The sequence below is a fragment of the Lepisosteus platostomus genome, chromosome 10 (assembly GCF_059453375.1).
Source record: "Lepisosteus platostomus isolate fLepPlt1 chromosome 10, fLepPlt1.hap1, whole genome shotgun sequence".
In the NCBI taxonomy this organism is placed as follows: Eukaryota; Metazoa; Chordata; class Actinopteri; order Semionotiformes; family Lepisosteidae; genus Lepisosteus; species Lepisosteus platostomus.
The window spans coordinates 40655562-40676133 of NC_142620.1; the positions used below are offsets into that span (position 1 = coordinate 40655562).

Genomic DNA, 20572 nt, shown 5'->3' on the forward strand with positions numbered 1-20572 from the left:
TGAAAATCATGGCTTTAGAAGGTAAAACTCAGAACACATTTTACTAATGGATTTAGACTTTATTTTGCGCGGTGGTATAATTCTTTAAATTAATCGTAACAAATGTCTTCTATTTCATTAACAAAAAGATTCAAAAGGAAAGGGCATACAAAGCATCTCTTACGGAGTTTACAATATCAGTTAATTTATAGATGACAACAAAAACAATATATTTTATTAAAAATACTAGTGGCACCATGCTAATGTAAGTCTGTAGTACTCAGTACTTGTAGTATCACGGATTCATAATACCTATGAGGGACAATTTAAAGTAGCCAATCCCTTGAATTCTGAATGAGTTCAGCCTACGTTTAGATTTACTGCCAAAACATGTCTCGCAGCAAACCAAGCATGCAGTCATTCCAGCATTGCTATTTCAACAGCTGCTGTGACTAATACTACAGCAACTACAAAAACTAATACTAAGGACATTGTGCTCCGGGCCGCCTGTGAATCTGAGACTTGTGCGTAGTTTCCTTGATATTAAAAAATAATAATAATGCCGCGTTAATATGGGTGTGCTGTAGCTCCACAATAACTTAAGTCTCGTCTGCAGGGAAGTCGAGCTGCAATGTTTTAACATCTTGTTTCCCGCAGACCTTCTCGGTCCATCTTTATCCCTAAACCTACTGACTGATTGGCATGCCGATGGCGAGGATGTTCTCTCTCATCGGTCCCTAGCTCCTACTTCAACAAGCTTAATGCGTCTTCGTTCCTTGAAGCGTGGATGAATGAAGTAGTCTGCCTCAGTGTCGGAATTAAAGTATAATAGCAGACCGCAAAGGACCTGACATTTTCAGCGATTTACAAAAAGAGGGAAGTTTTAACTGTCCGGGAGCTGCGCGAAATTAAACACCTTTTGCAGGTACGTCGCAGATTGTTTTCAATTCATATTATCACCATGAAGTAAGATTTTAATTCAGTATTGTATGCTTAAACATCTATTACGAAAATGCTATATGGAACCGGTCTAATCTAGTTGCTTTACTATTCAAAATTGTTCAGCAAAGTTTATTTTTGAACCTGCTGTACATTAATCAACCTTTGTTTTTGCTCATCACACATCAATTTGCATGTTCGAGCTTTTGTTAACAGTGGGCATTGCGATGAATGGTTATTTTATCTTTCAGCGTGTACATTTGTCCAATACACAGGTTATAAAAATAATAAATCAGCCATTCGACCCATATATACCCGCGTAAGCAGTGTACCTACTGTACGTGGAAAAGATAATTGAGAAAAGCGTATCTACAATAAATGAAACGATAAAGGGAAATATAATTCTGTGTACAACTTTTAAGTTGTTTACAATCAGAACAAGAAACGCAGGTAGCTTTTGCCAAGTTCAAAGTCAGTTGTAATTGAACATTTAAAGTAGAGGCGACCTTAATGACCAAATGAAGCATTGTAGCTTTTAAACATCAACACACTGACTCATCAAATGGTTATATTAAAGATGATATACCTACTTTTAATAATGCATAATCATGCAGATGTTGCAAACAAATATGTCATTATGTTCAATCGCTTTGTGTGGTTAACTGCAGATCTGGAAAGAGAAAGGAAATCTTACATTTTGTTTTCTCCTCCTCAGTGTTAGTGTGGGAGGATTGAGGTCAAAGATAGCATTTTATTTATTTTTTTAATCAAATGGGATTAAATGAATACACCACATTAAAGAAGACCAAAAAGAAATGGAGGTATTCAATATCCATATCTAAGACGACCTAAAATTATAATTAAAATTATTTCATTATGATTTCATTTTTTTTAAACGCAAGATCAAATGCTTAAAAAAATTATGAATACTTTTCTGTATTTTATTTAGAAATGTGTCTGTTCGCAAATGTGTAAATATGACAAATCAGAGCAACGATTTGACTGCTTGTATCAATTAAGGTATTTTCGAATACTGTATCTTACGTGGCGCGAATTGTACTTTGTAATTGACTTACAATCTGAGGTAAAATTGTTTCCATCTGAGTAGCAATTTTCAGTGTTAACCATCAGTGCTAGGAGAGTGATATAGACCATACAGTATGTTTAACAGCCTAAGTAACAAATCCAGTTTAACTGTATTTCTGTTTACTTTTTAAATTTCATCTTAGTAAATCTTGAAATATTTTAAATTTTTAAGTTGTCAAATCTTTCTTTATATTTATTAATTATTTTCTCATTACATAATTTGGTATATGAAGAGCACAGTCCATTACATTTTTTCTTGGTGCATTTGTTTAACTTGAATTTTGTTATTGAAATCAACACTGTATTTATGACTTTACACGATTGGGATGATAAAATAAGGGATTTACACATGCAGACTATTCTGTAGCTCAAACATCAATCTGCATTAGAACTAGGAAAGATTATAATTTCTTGATGGATGTTGCAGGAAATGTGTCTTTACATCCTACTCAGATGGGACACAACAATAAATGTGAGCTACTGTACCTTGTTATAAGGTTGTTGTTTTCTGATACCTTTATTAACAGAAATACATCTAAAACGTTTTTCATACAATATGTGTCCCTCTTTGGGAACTTACATCTCATAATGAACTACCTCAGAAGTGTAATGTTTGTCTTAAAAAATCATTATTTTATGAATTTACAATAGACAGGAATTTCACCTTCAGAGCTGAAGAATAGCTGTTATCTGTATTTGATCCTTTATTTCATAAGCCTGGCTTGGTATCCACCTCAGCCCCTTGTGGACAGTTTTCTATCTGCAGCATAAGTCTGCAATATTGTGTGGTCGTTCCACTGGGTATTTCATACAATGGTGTGTCTGTTACTACTTTGGGGATTAAATTAAAACAAGGATTCCCCGTAACAGGAGGTGATGTGTTAAAATGAAGTGAATGCTTTGACATGGACTTTTAAAAGCAGGTTTTGAAAAGACCACAACTAATCTTTCTGTACAAGTCAGAATTGCAAACCTCTGTAGATACCTTAGAGTTAATGATTTGTTCTGAAATGTGCACACCTGAATCAGCCATATACTGTAATATACTGAACAACCTTTCAGTGGACCATTTTTCAATAATACACATAACATTTTCAGCTTAGTTTATACTATTTTTGTTTCATAATTACTGCTGCACAAATGAACAACTGAGGTTAGTCATTTTGAATGTAGCTGAAGAGAGGTAAGACAGTGTTGGTAAGGGGAAATTCCAGTTTTCAGATGTACTCCTCCTAAAAAAAGCTCCTTCTGTTCAAGGTTACCGTCAGCCTGGAGAATTTTCTATATATTTTAGTGAAAGCATAAGAATTTTAATGAAACAGCACGGTAAATGTTATTCCAATTATACGCTCAACTGAAGTGTAGGTGTATTTAAATTAGAAATATTATGGTTGAAAAATCAAACAAACAAGCAAAATCTCACAACAGGGTTTCGGTTCAAGAAAAGACAGTTTTATTGTTTTATTTCACAGTAGATGTTGGTGAATTTCCACCAGAAAAGATAAGTATCAATTCAACCAGTTGATCTTTAATTTAAAATCACTTTATCATCTCACATTATTTATTCTATCAAAAGACCCAAATTCGACTAACTACTTTTACTGTCTGGGACTGAATGCCCAATACGATCACAACCTACTGTTCACAGTAGAAGAACAGATGGATTTATAAACCTTCTCCCATCTGATGTCATCTTTCTCTTTACTTATGTTACTCCATCCATAGATGCAGTAAAGGTCTAAAATTACTCTCAGGGTACTTGAGAAAAGAGATGAATCACCCCTCACATGTGGGGTCTTATCTTTGGACCTATGGTATTGTAACGCTTACGGCCGACAGGCGCTGTGTAAGAGCCGGCGTACCAGAGCGGGTGACGTCACCGCCCTTCCCTGTGATAGCAGGACCACAGCTACTGGGCTGTGGAGAGATCTCTCTTTGGCTCACGGGGCTAGGTCGCTGCAGAGAGACGCGGAAGTCCCGGGTTCGAGCCTCCAGTCGGGATGGGGCCGACCAGATGCGGCAAGGGCGCCCGCCTGAGCCCCCGTTGCGTTACATTGGTGTCAGAAGCGGGGTGGGATAGCCCTTCGCTGGGGACGGCGATTTAAGCGGGGGAGAGTGTAACGCTTACGGCCGACAGGCGCTGTGTAAGAGCCGGCGTACCAGAGCGGGTGACGTCACCGCCCTTCCCTGTGATAGCAGGACCACAGCTACTGGGCTGTGGAGAGATCTCTCTTTGGCTCACGGGGCTAGGTCGCTGCAGAGAGACGCGGAAGTCCCGGGTTCGAGCCTCCAGTCGGGATGGGGCCGACCAGATGCGGCAAGGGCGCCCGCCTGAGCCCCCGTTGCGTTACAGTATAAATGGTGCTGTACAGTACATCCTTAGTAATGTGATTCAATGAGAGCAAATTAAACTCTCATTCTTTTGAACAGTTTAAGTTACCAATGGTTTATTGTAAGCATGCTTACAGATTGGATTATTAATTGAGAAGAACAATTTATTCCATGCTGTTTTAACAATACAACTATTCTAAATATGCTGATTTATGCAAATGTACTCAAAATAGCATTACAGTCAATCCTCAGTTTTGAGCCAGACATGAGCCTACAGCTCATGAAAATTTGAAATGGATCAAACTGAAAACAAGTCATATTTTACGCTCTTCTTTGTTAGTTCATTACAAATGTATAATTTAAATTGATACTCAATTTGTAACCCTTCCCACCCATTGTATCGAACTACCACAGAAGACAAATGAAAAGGCTCAAGTTGTGTCACCAACTCTGTTTGTGGAAGATTTTATATAGCAAGTGAGAGGAACACCAATATCAGTGTTCTATATGAAGCAGGTTCCACAAGCGTTTGAAGCTTATATAATGTAAGAATATAATGTTTGGTTTGTCATGTCATCTGCATGTCAAACTTCAATCTTAGACAGAGCAATCACACCAAAAGTGGGACAAACGTTTTTACAAAGACATAGTTAAAGAAAACACAGAGAAATCTAACAGTGATATCAGCTCCTGGGGGATAACAGACCTTGACTAATCAATATGGAGGAAGAATAGCCCAGCACTTTTGAGAACCAATGTTGTAAGTATAAGGAGACAGTGAATGTATTGAATAAAGAGTTGATTGTGCAGATCTCAAGATGTCCCAAGACAGCTTCTGCTCAACCTGTTTATAATGTGAAATGCCATAATTAGGTTGTGTATTTATTCATCTCAGGGTAGCAGTGGAAAATGTTGGCCTTGATCTGTATATATTTAAAGCAATTTGGTTTCAACTGAAATCCCTGCTGTACATTTTAGGATACATGTTGTGGTGAATTATTGTGGTGTGCTCCTCAATAATTATTAAAAAACAGCATGTGTTATGTATTTGTGATGTGTCAGGAATAACATGTCAGCTAATTAACTTTAGTTTTCTTTTATTAGGGTATCTTAATGTTTTAGCATTTTGTTCTTATTGTTTCCAATTATGCTTCTTGTTTTTTAACTGGATTGTTTCATACTATTTCTTTTATGTAAAGTTATGAATGCTTATCTGGTCATATGTGGAAAGAGAACGTTCTCTACATTTAATTAAATGCATGCAAATTAAGTGTTATATGTGCAACATAAATCATGTGTAATATCATGGAGTTTATGCAAACCTATAGTACAGTATATACAGTATATTATACCTAGATTTACAGCAGGATACAAGTGGTTCTCATTTTGCACATTAACTATGCTGTGCCCATAAATTCTACATAATAACTAGTTTATAATTAAAGCAAATTATTTGTCAACTTATTGTAGGTTGTAATTGGTTTATCATTTTAAACGGTGTAATTGTTGTTTTTTAATGCATTATACTGTACAGTATATTAACCAAATTACAAGTTTTATTAGAAACATATATATTGTATAATAATATAGTATACGTTAAATATTGTGACCTAAATTATGGATATCAAAAGAATATAACCCAGTTTGTTCTAAAAACATTGTTTTCATTATTTCAGTGTGCTTTTGATATTTCTTAGACAGAAATTCAAGGTCTTATCAGGACAACACCTAGTATTGAATATTAGTGACGAAGTGTCACAGGTGTATCACAAATCACTCAATATATTTTTGTCAGTCGTCTTATTGCAAATTGGCAACTCTCATATACATTTTGTAAATATTTAAGTTGAAAGTGTTTGCATATATCTATATGTTTTGAACCTGCTTGTGTAATGTAGGGAAAAACCAGGGTTGAACGTCTGTCTCATTAGTTTTTCCAGTGCATTTTCTTCATACAGCAACGTTATTCATAAAATGATTCTTTCCAGTATTAAAAATTTCATTTCCATTTTTTTATTGTGTTCAGTAAAACAGAAAATAAATAGAGAAATTTGTACACTTTTCATATTTAGTCAAATTCTTTTTTCAAGACTAGTTTCACAATATAAACTTAGTTTTCAGGGTAGCTTGTCAGCAACCAGATATAACTGCTCCTTTAGAGCACCTGTGTCCTTTTATCTGATTTCAGGTGTCTTACTGTGTGTGGAGTTTGCATGTTCTTCCTGTTTGCATGAACCTTCGGTGATCAATGCAGTTTCGTTCCACACTCCTAAAGACATATTGGCTAGGTAAAATCAGCTTTTATTAAATAGTTTCTTTCCCCATATAGCCACAGTGAACTGATATTCTGTCATGGGGAGACCAGTTATCTACTGTACTTTCACTCATGTATTGTGCCTTATTCTTACAGAACAGGATCTAGTTTGCCACCATATACACCATCATAAGTAGCTCCGTTGCAATTGATTGATGAATGGTAACTATGGTTTCTAACAGGAAATGTCAAGAAGATAATTAAGTTCTGCTTCTCTAATTGTAACACTTTGACTAACACGCTGATTTACTTATTGGGACCTTTAGCATAGAAAATTACAGTGTTTCAAAACTTATAAGGAACTTTTCTATATGTTTTCAGTTTAATGCCATCATTAAAATCCCATCTTTGAAATCCATTAATAATGATTTCTAAAATTCATAGTACAATAACTGCGGTGTCCAAACCTACCTAAACCCTGAACAACTGCAGCACATATAATAATATTTCCAAACCTCACAATGCTTAATGTGTTGAATTTCCTGGAAACTACAGCTTCTTTTAGGAAAAAAAAGAACATTAGTATCATCTTATCTTTTCTACTAAATTAGAATAATATGTCTGGAAAGTACCATTAGATAAGATAAGATCACTTTATTAGCCATATACAATTTCTTGCATTAGGAACTCATCTTTTCACATACCCCAGCTTGCTCTCCATGAGACACACAGATGGGGAGAGAAGCTTGGGGTCAGAGTGCAGGGTCAGCCGTTGTACAGCGCCCCTGGAGCAGTTGGGGTTAAGGGCGTTGCTCAGGAGCCCAACAAAGTAGGATTCCTCTGCCAGCTGTGGGATTTGAACTGACATAGGCGCAGACATAGGCGCAGATCCTTAGCCACCGCTCCGCCCCTAATACTATTAGAGTAGTATTAGGGTTATCATTTGGGAGAAAAATAGTGATTCCTGATGTCTTTCCTGATCATGATGCCTATTTCTATTTCAGTGTTATTGTATTTGAGTGGAACATTAAAAATAATTGTTTTAATAAAAGAAAAAATGTCCCCATGTTAATAGTTAATTCTGTATTGATTGTCACCATTTTGTTATGTTTTTCAATTATTCAATCAATTATTTTTTATATGACTTAGATAACTAGACTGATAACTGATTATTATGATTATATGCAACCCGTGAGCTACTGTTATCTGCTTTCCTGATAAAAGCACATTGATACCAATATGGACTGATCTAAAGTATTTTGTGTGTTTCTGCATTGTAAAATACGTTAAAGATATTTTAATGGGATTTATTTTGGCAGCATGCACAGTTAGATGTTGTTGTTTTTTCTATTCCTGAAGCATGCAAATGGCAGCATCTTCCACGTAGGAAAGCACCTAAGATCTGAGACTGCAGGTTCATCATACTGTACCTGTGAGATGTTCACCAAATGGGCCTGAATAGATGTATTCGGGTGCATGTAAAAAATCATTAGGGAAATGATTAATGATATTAGATCATTTGATTAAAGAAACTGTGCAAGGATTAAAGTGGTTTGAATGCAGGGCTAGACCATGACATATTCCTTTAATCTTTACTTTGGAGTCGATTCAATTAAAATTACTAATTAGTAATATCTCCATTCCCAGAAATCGCTTGCAGTTTATATAGTCACATCAACAATACATTTCAGCTGCTGGTACCTTGAAAGAAAAGTGAATCTCAATAGAGTTTATGTGCATGTTGTTACACTACAATACTTACTTCACACTTCTTTTTCATTCTGCCTGCTTGTGTGAGAAAGAAAATTCTAAACCTCAAGTGCTTAGTAACATAATGATCCACAGACATGGTGTTATGTAGAGTGTATATACAGAGAGAGTAACTCATCTGATGACTAGACAGATGGTAGAAGTCAAACATCAATTGGATTCACTTGTGGTTTTTTTTGCAACATACAAAAGTGGAGGCCCATAACAGTACTGCCTGGAGTGTTTTCTATCCTACAGATATGTGCTGATATTGTGGATTAAGGGATGAGACTTTAGTGCGTGAGCTGGACTGCCATTCCAGTCTCACACTTGCCAACTTGATGGATCTTCACATAGATTAGATTAATTGCTGCCTGATATCTTGTGCCTGTTGTCGTTGTGTCACACTGAAGCCCTTTTCAGTCTTCTGTCCCTCAGTGGGATTTAACACAGTTGTCTGATAGGAGCTTGGTGTTTTTTTTATTTTTCCTATACTTCCCAAGCCTCTAATTGCTCTTCGAAACCACCTGCTTACCTTAAATTTGTAGTTGTTTTGAATAGCCCTTAACCCATACATTTTCTAACCACTTTATCATGTGCAAGGTCGCAGGGGACAGCAGGTCCTAACCTGGCATGTAACGGATGCAAGGAGAAACACCACACACAGACAAACACGCACACTCATATGAGGGTCATTTTTTCCCAGAAACCAATTAACCTACAGTACTTATTTGTCTTAGGACTGTGGGAGGAAACTTAAGAACCCAGAGGAACCCCACACAATACACGGGGAGAACATACAAAATCCACACAGATACAGTAGCACCCCAGGAATTGAACATGGGGCTCCAGCACTGCAAGACAAAAATGCTAACCACCATGACAGTATGCCTCCTATAACCCACTCCACCTGGATAATACAGAAAATTATATGAGAAGTTAAATTACTGAACTTTACAGAGCCTTTGTTCAAAACACTGAAATTTAGAATCTTAAGTTCCCATAATGCCGGCGTCACACTACACAACTTTTCCTAGGATTTTCAGTCGTAGCCTTCATTTGCATAATCGTAAGAAAATCACAGTGAATTGAAGAGAGTTGCAGCGCGCGCCCGTTACCATCAGTTGTGTAGTGTGACACCCCAGCAACTCAGTCATAGCGCTCTGAACAGCCCCTACGACTCTCTGCGACTCTCTACTATAAAATCAAACAGGTAGCGAGTCGCAATTCGTAGGGATGGGCTCTTATGACAGTCAACAGGCAATGAGCTCTGAACCGGAAGTACAATGCATACAATGTGGCTGCAAGGAAAGAAGGAAAGCTAGTGTTTTGGACCGTGCAAATGGAGGAGAGGCTCATCAAATGTTGGAGCCAGCACAGATGTGTTGGTTGTTAGTTTACTTTCAGGCTCCTCCCCTTATTGGCTTGCCAAAATAAGGCTTTCGTGGCGCAAAATGAGATTTGGACCCATGATGAAAAGTGGTGAGGGAATCATGTAATTAGTCACCCCCTGCAATTCCTAGTCGTATAATTTGACACCCTCTAGGACAGAAAAGGCAGTCGTTAAATTTGACATGATCTCTGACTAGAAGTTGTGTCGAGCCCTGTAGTGTGACAAAGGCTTAAGAAAATAGTGATAGCTAATCTTTACTTATTGTTTGATTACTTTAGCTTTTTATAGTAAAACGACTCTTACTCTATTACTGTAGTGAGGTGTTTAAAAAATTCTAATGTTTGTAGTACTTCAACTGAGATTGTTTTCCTGGTGATTGTTTTTTACATTATATGAAGTAATCTGCATAAAAAATGGCATGCGTAAAACGGTGTACCACTGCTGGTGTAGATTGTGTATATAAAGAGGATGGCGCCAGGATGCAGTCTGATTTCCCTGCTTTGAGTCAGGCCTCACTGCTCACAGGAAGTGATCTAGTTGTAGCATTTTATAGCCAAACACTGTTGCACATCACCAAAGAGAAAAAGCACTAGTGCTCACATCTGTGTGTTGGGATTCCTAGAGAGACAAGGCAATAAATCTGTAGACCAGAAATGCAAAAGTGTTAGGATATCTTGACTATAGCATCAAGAGGCATTTAGCATCAATATATAATTTGGTAAAGATTTTTTTAGATCCATGAGCACTAATCATAAAAACACTCTTGAGAGCTCTCAGAGGATACATCTTACAACTTTAGACAGCTCTTACACTATACCTCTTAAGACATTCTCTCATCACAAAATTGAACTTTTTTTTTTCCTCTGGGCTTGAGGTACAAATTGTGCTTTATTCTAAACCTCACAAACCATGAAAAATTTTGCAAGTATCATCCTGCTTTGTTTATGTTTGTAATCAAAATATATAATAATATGTAATAGTGGAATAGAGTAAAATATTTAAGACCAGTGTGAAGAGGATGTCACAAAACACAGCTAAAATGCATTTTAGTATTGCATTTTGAGCAAGAAAAGAATCCCCTTGGATGTGTGTTTATAAACAAAAAAATGTAATTCTAAACTGAAGCAAGCTACTGTGGATCTTGAAAGTCTTTCACCAGGCAGTTTCAGACCACCTCTATCCAATTCACTGCAGCATAGAAAGACCTAAGGCCCTGGGAATTGAAGTGCTCCAGTAAACATAATGTATACAGTCTGCCTCTGTTAAACTCAACATCCATCTTTTTTTTCTTTCATCTTGAAGCTTCTATTCCTTTTTCTCATTAAAGTCCAAATAGTTAATTTGTTAGTCAAGAGTAGCAGTGCTGCTTCTGTCTTTGCCAATCCACTCAGACCTCACTGACGGTTTGCCAGCTGTGTGCTGTAATCTAAATCAATAATACACCATAGAAAGTGCTTCTCTTTAGAAATGAATATGTAGGAGCTTTTTAGTGTTGGCAAATGTGACCTGAAGGAAATAATAACAACCTTGTTGATCTTTTTACTTTTCAAAATGATCAGATTTTGGTCTTGAAAGTTTTATTTTTTCATTCCACAAAAAAATCATGCAAAGAGTCGTGCATCATTTTCTCTCCATTTATTTCTTCTGTTCGATAAGGCAAGAGCACTCTGATCTTCCATTATCCCACTTATTTATTATAACAGTAATGATAATATAGATTAGAAAGATTATGAAAGACCATTCTGTTCACTTTTTCTTGTTTATCTTTTGGTAGTTCAATGGTCCTAGAATCACATGGGTTTTTGTTTTTCTTAGAGGGTCCCACAGAGTCATCTTCAGTCACTTGGCAAAGAGTGCTGGTTTCAGTCTCCTCCTTTGTCTTGTCTTGTGTTGTTTTTGTCCCAAATGATTCTAATTTTGAATTCAATTAGTGTCCCTTGACCCTGAATCAGGGTCCCACAAAATCTCTCTTGTTCCATGGTAAAACTATTATATAAGAAAGGTCGAATTGTAACTTAATACATGTCAATCAATTCTGACAATTTCAAGTTGAGTAATGCAGTCAGGCATGTACTCACTTGCTCTGTGTTTAGTCACTGTATTGCAGCAGAATAAGTTAGAGATTTTCCTGTATGCAGAATCACCAGAGAACAAGTCTGGTAATTCAATAAAGCAATCCCCTGTGTCAAACTCTCATTTTGTATGACGTCCACACAGCAGTACTTTGATGTGCGCTTTAATGCGTCCAGGTATTAACTTGTCAATAAAATTGTAAATCAAGAGAACAAATAGCCTAGGGATGACTACAGTAATGCCTGTGTCTTCCTGTTGGTCAGAAGTCAAAATGTTAAATAAGGGCATAACAAACGGCAAGTTGAATATTTAAATGTGTTTTCAAATTATATTTTCTTTTTTGTTTAAATCAGTTTTCAAATGTATACTTTCATGGATATAATTTATAATACCCATGTAAAGACTCAAAATTACTTGCCCACTCATGTTTTTTTATCTAAGTGAGCTATCTAACTGAGTTATTGAGGTATGCAATAATTTCCCAAATTTGGAATGGTTGGGATTTTAATTTTTTTGCAAAAAAAAAACAAGGACGTTGATTTCAATACATTAACCTTGTGTGCTGTTGCTCAGGAGTCCTGTTTATAGTCAAATAATAACATAGCCCAGAGTTGAAATGGGGATGTATATTCCTTAAGATGACAGCAGAACTCAAAGTGTGCTACAGGCAAGCTAAAAAAATCCAAAATAGATATCTGCTGTCTGATCTTTGTTCTGATTCATAAGTAAGGGACTATGTAAGGTGTGAACTAAATAAATAATGTATTCTTGAGTTAAATTTTATGTGATGCATAAGACATTAGTGGAAAAGGCCCTATACATTTCAATAAATATACTGTTGTATGGTCTTGTTTAATATTGCACACAAGAGTCACCTACACTAGAGTTGTCTGCAACTGCAAATTTAAGATAATCATTCTCGAAATATATACAGTATAAACTCTCATAAGAAGATTCTGATCATAGCTGAATGCTTTTTTTCCACAACGATGAACACACTGACAATAAGAAGCAACATAAGTAAACCCAAATTACTATGTATTGTATTTGCTGGATGTCTCTGAAAAATGGGTAGTGACTAGACTACTGCAGAATGCGACTTCTTAACCGGATAACAAGAAATCAGAACAGTTTGAGAATTCAGTCACACCTGTTATAGACCTGACCATTTATTTTGCAGTTCTGCAGGAGAATTCGCAAAAAGTTTCAGGCCATATCTTTGCTGGCTGAGTATAGGCTAGAGATGATTTATAGGGAAAGAATGTGATATATAGGCTGAGAAAGACTTGGCACACAGGCTGTAAAATGGTGGCAAATTCAAACTCACAGGAAAGTATTATTTTTTTGCCATTCTTTTCTATTGTTTGATGTAAAATACCTTTAATATTTTATTCAGAACTGTAATCACAAATTGTGTTTCTTTCTATATACCTATGATTGGTTCATCATTTTGGCCAAAGCTGTGGGAGGTATACTGTAAATACCCTAGACACAAACTGTTCTCAGATTCATTTTTAAAACCGCAAGTCCCACGGTGCCTATGGAGAGATAGCATCAGTGAAAGAGTAATGCAGTGACAATATTCACAGGCAAAACTCAGAGGTCCCTGTTCCACAGTAAACTAAGGATACCCTGATTACCTCAGGCCCACCCAAATTGCGCAGAGTCACTTGAATAATCCCAGCTGTCTAATAACTAAATGCAGATTTCTTATCTCAGCCTGAACCCTGAGCAATCACCCTACCATTTTTTGTCTTTTTCTGCTGGAATTCTTGCTCAAATTACATTTTTGTGGATGTTAAAGGGAACAAAGAAATGTTTTATTATTGCACCACTTTAAGGAAAGACATGTCTTACATCCTGTTTGTAACACTTTTGATAAGAATAATAGATAATAAGATAAGAGTAGTCTTATATTTCCCATCATTTTAAAACTTTTCCACATTATATTATTAAAAAATCAGTGAATGTACATTTTATAGTAGGACCTAGTATCATTAAATATTATATATCTTTAGCAGCTAAAGTCATACACTTTCTACACAACTGCTTAGTTTAATCTACTTTATTAATCATTTGTGAGTTTATTTTTTAATAAAACACCAAAATGATGAGCCATTTTTAGAGTTGCATGATCCATCAAAGGATTCCAGTGTTATTTGTATTAATCTATTGCATTGATTTTATTTACTTTATGAAGGCTTAATGTAAATAATGTCTTAACGCTTAGTGCTGCATTGTCACTTATGTCTTCTTTTAGGAAAAATAATTGTCTCTAGGATGTACAGTAAATGTTTTAAACTTTTCATGAATAGAAATTAAAGTAGTTCAGATTTTCAAACCAGATTTAGGGGTTGCAGCATCATGTCTTTTAATTATGACATGCATTAAATCTGTGCATTTTGAATATTGCAGTAAATTCTGGAACATCCCAGATTATTTTTGGATTATTCTAGGTTAGTTTGGAATATACAGTATATAGTGTTCAGCATGTTCAGGAGAATTTTATATAAAAATAAAACATTCAATATTCTCCATGACACAGCAGTGAGGGTGATTTTCACTTGTTGGGAGCTCCTTGAACTTACCATAACCTCTGCATCTTTAAGGATCAATGCAAGATCACTGGCCTTGAGGAAAGAAGACTCCTTAATCTCTGCATCTGTGTTGCTTGAGTCTTACCTGAATTTCATAGTAGCTAATGGCATTTCTGCTTCTCCCATTGACCTTAACCTCCTCTAATGTATTTGTACAAATACAAAAGTGAGTTCTGCCTAATTTCTTAACTTTCCAGTTGCAAGTTAAAGCTGCATACACTCCTCCACATGATAGAGACTTTAGTGAGATGGAAATAACAGATGACCCTAGACATCTCATTCAAGCTGAATTTTAGGATGGCTCAAAACATGTCATTTTAAGATTTTGTCACAAAGTACACAATAGACTTCTTCATTTGCTTTGAAATTGCATTTGATATTCTTTCATGGTGCTGTTAAAGTCTTTATTTTTTTGTCAGTATGAAATTGACAGCTGCTTTAAATTTACTATGTTTACTTCCTATAATAACAATACAAAAACTGAAATTTATCATGGGCTGAAGCACTCCAGTAATCAATTGTTATATTGTTTTCAGTTATGCTTGTATCCATTAAGAAAGTGGGCAGTGGATTTAGGCATCCAGTTCATCATCATGGTGTTACAAGAAAGAGGATACAAATTTACCTGTATTTCTTGAGACAGATGTAGCCAATAATTGAAACCATGGGCGTCCTGCAATTCAAAACTTTGACCCTTGAATGGTGTTTGTAAATTGAATGTTCTTAGAAAACAGTGGCAGAATCTGCAGTGAGCATCACTATAATAATAAAGGGAACTAAGACTTCATACTTGATGGGTGATTACTTGGTACAAATGCAACTAAAACATTAGGAAAAGTAACAATTAGTCTCATGGGATCCTTTTTTCAAAAATGTACTCCAGAGTGCTACTTTTACTGACATAAAAGTTTTCTGCTTAACTCATTGTATAGTCCTATGGAATCAAGACTCATACAAAGCAACAGATGTCATACACAGTTCAGAAAGAAAAGAGTAATAACTACCAGAAGCAGTAACAGGTGGAGTCGACCTCACACATATCCAGCCAAAAGACATTAGTCTTATGAGAACATTGAAAACTGTTTCTGCTACCTCAGATATTTTCATTTACACTGAGCAGAAGTGAAGTAACCTTAGTGAAAATAAATATATCATGTAAGAGCATTTCAAATATTTATTGTGAGATTAAAAAAAAGTTTGGAAAAATGTATTTGAAATAGTAATAGAAAATATAACAGAAAGATTTATACGGTGCAGTGCTACTTTGTTTCCAATATATCCACAAATCAATCTCTTATATGATGGTTTTGTATACTATGATATATTATAAAATAGCTTTATACAACTGTGTACTGTGTCTTTTTATGTATTAATGTATGGTTTGGTCTTAATATACATTATGAATACAGGATCTGAGTGTTATTTAATGTGAGGCTCTCACTACAGTATATCACACTCATTCATACATTATGTATATCAACTTGGCTCGAAGCGCAGACCCAGTGTGGCCTTGAGCCAAGATGGCTGCCTTGAAATTTTTGAAATGCTGCAAAATTAGGCATAGCTGAACTGAATGAGTCTTTGGCACTCAGAGGGAGTGAACCTTTGAAAAGAGCTGACAGAATATCTAACAGGATAGCCACTCCTTTGTTCAAATTAAGCAGCTCATAAAACCAGTTTGGCAGAAAAATGTTTCAATCTATATCAGGTCTTCAGTGTGGAAGGAAAAGGAATGCGAGCTCCAATGGGGTAGTTCTCAATAATGACAAATTAGGCTGATTTACAGTATAAGCCTATGGAACACAGTGAAAAAAGTTGGAAAGTTGAAAAGATACAGGGTAGATTGTAGGTATCATAGATTGTGGACAAGTGGCAGTTTGTTTGCCAGGCTTAGTGGGAATTAATTGTGCTGTTATGGAGAAGGGTTGGCCTTCTGTTGGCCAGGGCCGATTAGAGGCATTGATTCTTGATGAGAGCAAGTATTACTTTCTATGTTTGTGACATATCTTCTCCCCATATCTGAGAGAAGGCAGTCTAATGGTGAAGGTTGAATCCTGAGTATTCCTAGCGCTTTAACAACACTAGATAGACAGGCAGTCTCAGAAATTGAGATAAGAGCCAGGAAAGGTAACCACAAATCAGGCTGTTGCAGTTTCAGGGACTCAATTGTTTGTTATAGAGAAGCGTCCCTGACTAAAAAGGATCAGCAGGAGGAAAAGTAGAAGTGGTGGTTAATGAGGAAAGGAGTATGTTATGGTGAAGTCTTAAAAGTCTAGTGAGTGTTGAGACAGGGCTAGTGAAAAGTTGGAGATAAAACCAAGTGTCACTAAGTAAATTGCTTTGAAAACTCTAGAGCTTAGTGATGAGTAAATACTGTATAGAGAGTTGATTAAATATGCAGAAATCAAGTCAGGAATGAATGCTCCAGTGCCTGGTGATTGGTGAGGATTTTCTTTGTCACGGTGGAGTATAAACCATGGTTGTCAAATGAGGGAACAAACATAACTCAAACCTAGGCCTTATCACGACCCAAACTGTGGGTTTATGTACAGTAGTTTATATAGTTGAGGTTTCATACATGGATCTGTAGAACCTGCACATACTGTTTCGAAATGTCTAAAATAAACATGGATAGGTTTTCTGCTTCATTATGTGAGATGATCTGATATTTTGGAAATGTATTTTAGGTTTAAAAATCAATTTCATGTCTTTAATATCAGAGCTGTTTTTAGGACCAGTGATATTGAGCAGGGAGGTTGGCTTTACTGACAATGTTTTCGATCACATGGCTTTTGAGAGTCTTACATAAACTAGTGTATTGTGCCTGAATATGCAAAGTGAATCTGCTACTGTTATTGTTCACATATGGAAGCATATCACTCTTCACTTTAGGGAGCTCCTTCTGTTTTATACACAGCTCAAGGCTGACTGTTGGATGTTGTTTCTAAACACAAGAACTTGAAAGACTGTCAATGTAAGTAGTCTTGCCTCTCTGGGAGCTGTCTGTACCAGTGATGTGATGTGTCTGGAGTGAATATGCCAAGGAGAATTACTGGCCACAATTTTATTTTTCTGTCAGCTGCTGATAGGAGTGTTCCACTTCTCAGACTTCAAACTGGGAAAAGACAGTCTTATTTCTATTTGAAAGCCCAGGTATCTACCACAAAGGGGATTACATTTTTTTTGTAATTAAGGATCTGTTTTTGAGAAATTGTTAGAGTGAATTCTGAAATCATATGTGCTTCCCATCTTCTAGGTCTTAATCAACAAATCTAATAAGACACAACCCAGAAGTGAAAACAATAAAATTATTTTAAAATAAAATGATATACAGTACATGTAAGTATAATAAGCTGCTGCAACTCCTGTATGATACAGAAAGGTTAAGGATGAACTGAAACACCCAGCTCTCACAGCCACTTGTCTTATAATAATAATAATAATAATAATAATAATAATAATAATAATAATAATAATAATAATCTGTCCAGGATGCCAGGGTAACACCCCTACGCTTTTCGCGAAGGGCTCTAGGATTCTTTTAATGACCATAAAGAGTCAGGATGTAATCCTGTGTCACCCAAAGGACGCCACCTTTTTACAGTACAGTGTCCCTGTCAAGATAGCTATCTCTTTTGTGTTATGTTTTGGTTTCTGAGGCCATTTTTATTTTTGAACAATTTTATAAAAGGCTTTCAAGATTTGACTTTTGGAAGTTGCTTAACCGTGTATACATGCATTCAGCCTTTTCACTTCAATTTCCTCTTCACTCTGCTGTACATCATAACAATGAAGCAGTTTTCAGTTGCTCATTTGACTTCTAATATGGATTGTGATGATGAATTACAAAATAATGCATTGAATTGTACTAGCACAGTGCTACAACAGAGGTGTACCTTATTTATTTATAACCTTAGTATCATGAAACTTCAGTGTAAATTGTGTTTTCTAACAAAAAACAAAATCTAAACATACCATTCAATATTTCATTTATGAATTGATCTGTTGTCATAAACAGTTACAGTACAGTACATCTATTTCTAGCATATTCAGTTTTATACAGTTCAAATTTACATACAATACATACTGTATAATTTGTGTAAGAAAAGTATTCTTTGAACCCTCCTTTGGCCTTGAAAACCTTGAAGAACCTTTTCCTTTTAATAGGTTCATAAACTACTGCATGGAGGAGCAGTGAAATATGTCTCATGAGAACGGTTCCAGCTCACTAGGTTGTGTGACCTGTTTTCTTGATCTGCTTTTTTATCTCATATCCGCTTTTATTTAGTTTGCCTAGCAAACAATTAGGAGCATTGGTTTTTATGCCCTATAATTGCCCTATACTGTATGCCCATCACAGAAAAAGTTAATACACTCTCAGCTGTTGCCTTGTAAAAATAAACTATGGCTTCCTGACACACACCAAACTGAGCTGCATGAGAAACTAGTGGGCTTTCTTCACTATCTGGTGTACAATGGTCTTCTTTTTCAAGGTGGAGGAGACTGTTGTGTCAAAAAACTTAAAAGTGTCTACCCTCTCCACTATCTATCAGTCACAAGAGGTTGGAGTTCATTCCTGTCACATCTGAATTTTTTTTAGTTTAAATATACAAAATTTAAATTAAACATATTTTAGGATATGAATACATTTTAGCATTGTGTATTTAGAAATATAAGTAGTTTTTGCAGATACTCTGTTGACATTCTAAACACCTTTTTGTATATTTTTCCAGTTACAGGTCATCAAAGATTTGAATAACTTTGGGGGTTGTGGCATTTGTCTTCAAACTTGATGTGCATATTTATTTTTGTCATGTGCTGTAGAAATATGTTAATCAACAGGTTAAAAAACAAAGCAAGTAATGTGTTGTCCAATCTAACAAAATGGCTGTTTCGCATTGTGGTTTTCAGCACTGCCTTTTGTAGGTAAGTACCCCGTGTTTAAGGGAAAAGTACTTGGCATTGAATAGAGTGTCAAGTAAATGCAAAACTAATACTAGGCAAACGAAGAATGTAGGGTTGTTGATTTTACAGAACAGATAAAATCAAATAGAATTACTCATGCATTCTGCTGAGACAAATGTAGGAATTTCTTTTGCCAGTTAGGAAGTAACATTTCTAGTATTTTGTGAACAAAGATATATATATTTAAAATATATTTGTAATTCCAAATTTATATGGCTATTTCTTCTTCTTACTAGAGCTGAGTTACAGTACGTGTATGTTCATAGTTGCGCTAAACTGTGTGACATAATCTGTGTGTCAATATTTGAAGAGCGATGCTTGTTATGTAGGCTAAAATAAGTTGTATTTATTTCTTGATTCAGCACATCTTGTGTAAAGCTAGACAAAGTAAAATTCACAGGTTGATAAATTAATAGACAATTAAGTAAATACTGGAAAACTAAGTATTTCTGAAGGCCTCCAAAGCAAGTTCCAATGTCATGAAATATTTTAGCATCAGAATCATTAGTGACACTTAATTTAGCAGAGCTAAATTGGCAGTAACTGGCAGTAAGGTCTTAATATCATTGGTAAAGCTGATTAGCAAGTTCTGATCAGTTACTGTTTGACCAGTAACTGTTACATGAGCAATCTGCATTTTCAGAATATACTCATTTAAATGAACAACGTCAGGCAGATATGCTGTAAAATACTTAAGAAACCTACAGTGTAGTATTGTAATTATATCTTCCTCACAATGATGCATTTAAGTTTGGTTTTAACTGGTTTAACAGGTTTCGACAATAGCAGTTTGCAGTGCAGGTCACATTGACAACTGGAAAAAAGGGCAGTCAGGTGACCATTTTGGTTTGTACAGGAACATCGACTCAGCACACTGCAGTTGTTTTGACACCCGAGTGACACCTACTGTGTTTAGATTAAGCTGGCAAAACTATTTTTGTATAGCACCTATTTGCATTATGGGTTGCATTTAACGGAGTGTGATGACTTCTCAACCAGGCTCTTGTCATGATTGACACCAGAACCCCCAAAATGCCATATTTTAATTACTGTATATTATTACTAGAATAGTACCTTCAAAGTCTGGAGTTAATGGGCAAAATGATTGTTAACGCAGAAACGTTATGCAGTATTGACAAGAGAACAAAATGGTCCTCAGGCCACCATCCAGCGTAAATACTGGAGTCCTGTTCTACTAAATTGTAA

At 35.8% G+C, this 20572-nt stretch overlaps 1 protein-coding gene across 2 annotated transcripts in view; it reads left to right on the forward strand.

Annotated features, from left to right (window-relative positions):
- The first annotated feature begins 377 nt into the window (after positions 1-377).
- Positions 378-20572, forward strand: part of htr2cl2 (5-hydroxytryptamine (serotonin) receptor 2C, G protein-coupled-like 2) — a 168039-nt gene continuing 147844 nt past the window's right edge. For both annotated transcript variants that reach the window (XM_088648997.1, XM_088648998.1), the window contains exon 1: positions 378-904. The gene's annotated coding sequence lies outside the window, so the exon portion shown is untranslated. The remainder of the gene's footprint in view (positions 905-20572) is intronic.